Source organism: Theropithecus gelada, chromosome 8 (genome assembly GCF_003255815.1).
Source record: "Theropithecus gelada isolate Dixy chromosome 8, Tgel_1.0, whole genome shotgun sequence".
Taxonomy (NCBI): domain Eukaryota; kingdom Metazoa; phylum Chordata; class Mammalia; order Primates; family Cercopithecidae; genus Theropithecus; species Theropithecus gelada.
This window is the reverse complement of record NC_037676.1, coordinates 57,929,724-57,936,444: the sequence shown is the minus strand read 5'-3', so window position 1 is coordinate 57,936,444 and position 6,721 is coordinate 57,929,724.

The window sequence follows — 6,721 nt, the reverse complement described above, 5'->3', positions numbered from 1 at the left end:
TCTATACATGTCTAGAAAGTTATCAAGCTGTGCAGTTAAGACCTATGTATTTTACTATATGTAATCTATAGCATATTTCAATACAAAATCTGAATGTCTTTGTTATGGCTTAATGTTATTGTATTGATTAGGTTTTAGTCTAAAATATCACACACAAATTCATGAGATGCCAGATAGGTGTTCAGTTATTTAGTCTTGGGTCAAGGTAAAGTCAAATGAACTTTGGCCAAATGCTAAGATGTTGACGTAAGAAGAGTCAAGCAAAGTCACTAGGAAGAATAGGAAGATCACAGAAAGGCATATGTATACGTGGGTACTCAAGGTAAAATAAAAGACACCATAAATCAATGGGAAAACCTGATACTTTGGTAAATGGTGTTGGGTAAAAGGTGTTGGCAGAAATATGAAGAAAACTAAAATTGATTCCTACCTCACATCACTTACAATGATTCCTACCTCACATCACTTACAAAGGTGAACTCTATACGGATAAAACAGCTAAATGTGAACAGTACAACTGTAAAGTTAATTTAAAAAATGTAGGAAGGGACTTCTTAAACAAAACCTCAAAAGGTTATAGCATAAGATAAAAAGAAAAAGAGGTTTTGCTCACAACAAAATTAAGGATGAAGTTAACAGACTGAGAGAAGTTATTTACAATGTCTGAAATTGACAAAGGGCCAATACCTACACATACAAGAAACTTCAACAAATCAAAATATGCAAAAAACAGGCCAGGGGCACTGGCTGATGCCTATAATCCCAGCACTTTGGAAGGCCAAGGTGGGAGGATCACTTGAGCCCAGGAGTTCAAGACCAGCCTGGACAACATGGTGAAACCCCATCTCTACTAAAAATACAGAAAATAACCGAGTGTGGTGGTGCACACCTGTAGTCCCAGCTGTTTGGGAGGCTGAGGTGGGAAGATCACCTGAGCCTGGGAGGTCGAGGCTGCAGTGAGCTGTGATCATGTCTCTGCACTCCAGCTTGGGTGACAGAGTGAGACCCTGCTACAAAAAAAAAAAAAAAAAAAAGGAAAAGAAGAGAAAAAAACAAATATGAAGACAAAAGACAGTTTATAGGAGAGGAAACCCAAGAGGCCAAAAGCATATGAAGAGATGTTTAAATCTTTTAGTTAACACCAAAGATGCAAATTTAAACAATAATGGTATATTATTTTAGACTGGCAAAAATTAGAAAGGTGGAGAATGGGCAGGATGGTAGTGATGTGGAATATAGGAACCTTAGGTACTCTGGCAGTTCTACAGAGCAACGTGCTAGTACCTAATTGTATTATGCATGTGTGTACCTAGTACCCAGCAGTTTCACTCCCAGACAGATACTCCAAAAAATTCTCACACAGTTCTGTAAGGGGACATAGAAGAATAGGTTCATTATAGTGTTGTTCACACTAGAGCAGAGGTGATGCTAATCTGGTTGTCCGTGTTCTAAAAATGTGCATGCCTACATATGGTATTGCAAAACAGTTGGAAGAAACTGTCTAGATGTAAACAAAGCAATATGAATAGCCCTTTGAACAAAAAAAAGAGTAAGGAACATAATGAGTTATGCAATACATGCATTCAAAAATAGTACATATTTTGTAAAAACATCCAAAATAAGAGCTTACACATTGAAAACACTGGAATGTTAAGTTATTTATGCCAAGTGAAGAGTAGGGACTGGGGAGTAGTCTATATGGAAAATAAATTTGCAATTAACTCCCAATTTTCAGAACGATGTGTCTCCCTCCTTGCTGCTGTGTTGAATGTCCAAAGAAGAGCCTCTCTGATTCACTTTCCCTAGGATGTGAACCTAATTTTTCCTTCCCAGGACTTGATGAATCCCACTCTCTGGCCACACTACTCAACCCTGCTTTCTAAGGCACTTGGAGCCCTAGTCCTAACCTTTAGGTTTCTGCTGGGGGACTCAGGGTGCTCTCTATGGACATCATTCTCTAGGGCATTTAAGGCTGAGTTTTCCCTGATGCTCTATCACCCTTTTCACACCAAATTTGTGGACATGGCACTTCCACTGACATCTCCCATTCTCTTTGCCTTTCATTCTATACTTTTTTTTTTTTTTTTTTTAGAAGGAGTCTCGCTCTGTCGTCCAGACTGGAGTGCAGTGGTGCGATCTGGGCTCACTGCAAGCTCCGCCTCCCGGGTTCACGCCATTCTCCTGCCTCAGCCTCCCAGGTGCCCGCCACCATGCCCGGCTAATTTTTTGTATTTTTTTAGTAGAGGCGGGGTTTCACCGTGTTAGCCAGGATGGTCTCGATCTCCTGACCTCGTGATCCACCCACCTCGGCCTCCCAAAGTGCTGGGATTACAGGCGTAAGCCACCACGCCCGGCCTCATGCTATACTTTTAAAAACATTTCATTACCATCATTTTTCTGGAGTTTTAAGAGGGAGCAGGGCTTTTGAATTAATCTGTTGGGTGTAAGTGCACTGGAAGCTGCAAACTCATCCTTTGGAAGAATATTTTTTAAACCTGTGCTTTTCAGGGCATACAGGATTCACAAAGTACTTTCTAACTTTCCAACAGTCATTTAAATTATAAAATCTTAACTAAGATCATAGTAATATTGAGTCATGTGGGCGGAATTGTAGCTTAATTCCTCATTAATTATTTTTAGAATTGGCAATCCAGGTGAAAGATGCTTAGAACCTGGATCCAGACAGTAGGTAGAGAAAGGTTCTAAGTAGGTAGATCCAGGTTCTAAGTAGGCTTAGAACCTGGATCCAGACAGTAGGTAGAGAAAGGTTCTAAGTAGGTAGATCCAGGTTCTAAGTAGGCTTAGAACCTGGATCCAGACAGTAGGTAGAAAAAGGTTCTAAGTAGGTAGATCCAGGTTCTAAGTAGGCTTAGAACCTGGATCCAGACAGTAGGTACAGTTGCAGTAGGTAGAGAAAGGAGGAGAACATGAGAGAGACTAAAAAGGCAGAAATGGTGCAAATTACAAAAGGTGATAGAGGATGACTCTAGATAGCTCTTACAACTGCCATTTGTGGAAAAAGGCATTATAGGAGGAGGAGGAACTGATGAGGATGTTTTAAAACATAGTTTTATTACTATTCAGATATGGTGAGGCCAACAGATCAGAAGATAATTGCCATTAAAAAGAGCTTGATATACTTGTATATCCCAAGAGGAGGGAGGAGGCCACACCAGGAGAGGATGCCTGAGAAGCACCAGGGTTATCAGGAGGCAGAGGGAGGATGGCGACTATGGGCAAGAGTCAATAGTCTCATGGTTTTTGAGGGAAGGAAACCATATTATGATTTTTGAGGGAAGGAACAGGTGAGGCGGAGTAAGCAGGCTTAGGATTGGCTGGTTTGAATCATTTCAGTGGGCTCTGGGGCACCGGGCAATCCCTCGTTGTCTTGTAGTTGGCCCTGGGTGATCATGGCAGGGGAATAGTGGTCCCGAGTAAGAGCCTGATAGAGGAGGTGGTGGGGCTATGAGTTGATAGGTTTGCACTTGAAAGGTGTGCTCTAGGATGAGTTGTTTGGTATCTCCAGGATGTGTGTGACCCTCCAAGGGACAATGCCTCCAGGGTCAGCAAGACCCCAGTATGTCAAGGCATCAAAATACAGCAAAAAATAAAAAATAAAAAGAAGACATGATGAATACAGCGAGGAGAGCTGAAGCCACATGCACGGCTGAGTTTCAGGTGTCCTGTCGATGAGCCTTCAACAGGAGATGTCTGTAGGTGGTTGGAGCTCATTTTCAGCTCAGCACAGAGGTTTACTCTGGAGACTAAAATCTGGGGACCAGCTAGAAGAAGCAGTGACAATCATGAGTTTGCTTAAGAAAGGGAAGAGGAGAAGCCCCAGTGGTTCAGGAGGAAAACAGAAAGGAGATCTCACAAAGGAGATAGAGCAGGAGAGCGGCACTTGAGGGTGGTGTGGCAGACAGATGGAGGTGACCACACACCACTGTGCAGGCACTCCAGCAATGCTCTCTTCTAGCAGAAGGAAGTGGCAGACGGAAAGGAAGTTGGGAGAGTAACCAGGACATTGTTGGTGGGGTTGAGGCCTACTTAAGTGCAACCTTTTAGGAATCCTCATGCCTTTCCCCAGTCAGAGTCACTGTCTTACCTGGGAGCCTTCCACTGGTCTTCTACTTTTCTTTTCTTTTTTTTTTTTTTTGAGACGGAGTCTTGCTCTGTCGCCCAGGCTGGAGTGAGTGGCCGGATCTCAGTTCACTGCAAGCTCCGCCTCCCGGGTTTACGCCATTCTCCTGCCTCAGCCTCCGAAGTGGCTGGGACTATAGGCGCCTGCCACCTCGCCCGGCTAGTTTTTTGTATTTTTTAGTAGAGACGGGGTTTCACCGGGTTAGCCAGGATGGTCTCGATCTCCTGACCTTGTGATCCGCCCGTCTCGGCCTCCCAAAGTGCTGGGATTACAGGCTTGAGCCACCGCGCCCGGCATACTTTTCTTTGTTTTTAAAAAATGGAGGTAAAGTACACATAATATAAAACTTACCACCTTTGCCATTTTTAAACATATGGTTCAGTAGTGTTATCTGTAGAAGTTTTTCATCTTGCAAAACTGAAACTCCATACCATTGAACACCAACTTTCCATTCTCGGCTTCCTCTAGCCCTGGCAACCATCATTCTGTTTTTACTTCTGAGAGTTTGACTACTTTAGGTGCCTCATGTAAGTGGAATCCTATGGCTTTTGTCTTTCTGTGACTGGCTTATTTCACTTAATGTTCTCCAGGCTCATCCATGTTGTAGCATGTGTAAGAATTTCATTCCTTTCTAAGGCTGAATAATATTCTATTGTACTGACATATGACATTTTCTTTATTCATTCATCTGTTGATGGATACCTAGATTGCTTTTACCTTTTGGCTAATGTGAATAATGCTGCTATGAACATGGGTGTGCGAATATCTCTTCAAGACCTCGCTTTCAATTCTTTGGGTATATGCCCAGAAGTGGGATCGCTGGATCATATGGAAATTTTAATATTTTTTAAGGATCTGCCATACTGTTTTTTTCCTGCCCTTCTACTTTTATAAAATGGTGTGACCAGAATAGACATTTTAGATGGCAAAAACTGTTAAAAGGCAAAATTACAATAAACCTAGTTTTGCAGATCTTAATTGGCTTTAATTGCCATTCAAAAATTGGGAAACAGTTTGGACCAAAAATGGTTCAGAACGCTCCACCCCTGTGGGGATTATATTAACAGCCAGAGGGACAAACGTGATATGCACAAAACTGAAGTGAGGTAGAGAGACAGCCAGATTCATGATGATAGGTCAGCTTGGTGTCTGTCTTACTGGAACACAATTGGAAGAGCTGGCTGCCTGGGACTGGCTAAGACGCACACTCCAGGCTGGGATTCAGTCAGTTTCCACACTAAGTTAGGTTGTAATTTGCTATGTACGGAAAAGCCTCTAGGCCAAACTTAATTCGACATCAGACAAATGTTTTGATTTCTTCCAGAGGACTGAAAGTGAACTTGGTAATGAAAAGGTACCAGTGGATAAAAAGTCAAGGAAAGGGTCAAGGTGAACAACATGAGAATGGAGAGAAAAAAAGACAGCAGGGACCAGACGAACCCAAGGTGACCAAAAAAAAAAAATCAGTATTGAAATGGGAGGAATTTCTCGGTAGCAGTGACACAGAAAGAGTGCTTTCTAGATTCCTGTGCTCTGAAGGAGAAACCCCAGATTCAATATAATAACCAAGAGTCTTTTAAAAATTTGTACTTCTCTACACATAAAATTCAAATTGCGAAAACTATAAACACTGAGTTTTGGAATCTGAGCAGGGCCTTCACATTTCCCAACCCACATTCCTTCCTTCGTGGATGAAAAGATGTGCTTTTTTCTTAATTTGCTTCTTTAAATGTTAACGGGAGAATGGGGGGTGTCCTATAAAATCGAGGTAGAGAGAGTAAGGGACAGAGGCAAACTGGGTGACAATGGGGCCTGTTCTGGAAGACGAGCCCAGCGCAGCTTCTACAGAATACAGCCTCCTTTTCTCCTGCCTTCTGTCACATCTCTGGCTTCTCTGTTAATATTTAATTTAGCACCTGTATTAGTCAGTTTTCATTTTGCTGATAAAGACATACCCAAGACTGGTTACTTTATAAAGGAAAAGAAGTTTAATGAACTCAATTCCACATGGCTGGAGAGGCCTCACAATCATGGCAGAAGGCTAAAGGCAGGTCTCACATGGCAGCAGACAAGAGAGAAAACAGAGCCAAGCAAAAGGTGTTTCCCCTTATAAAACCATTAGATTTCCTAAGACTTATTCACTACCACTAGAACGGTGTAGGGGAAACCGACCCCATGATTCAATTATCTGCCATTGGTTCCCTCCTACAGCACGAAGGAATTATGGGAGCTACAATTCAAGATGAGAGTTGGCTGGGGACACAGCCAAACCATAACAGCGCGTGACAACCCACTGGCTTCATGGGCCAGTGCCTACCTCCCTGAGCACTGCTTCTGTGCCCGCCTGGGACCCTCTGGGTCCTTCTTCCTCATCTCTGGTTCTTACCTCTGACCTTATCTCTCTGACTCTTACCATCCAACATGCTGAAATTTCTTTTCTTCAGTATAATTTATGTATTTATTTTAACATCTTGCTTTTGATTGTGATGTTTTTTAAAGTTTTGGTTCATCTAAAGATTCATATGGACATCTCCTCTTGAGCTCACTCCAAGCTGTTAGTAAAAGGGTTGGTGTGGCCCC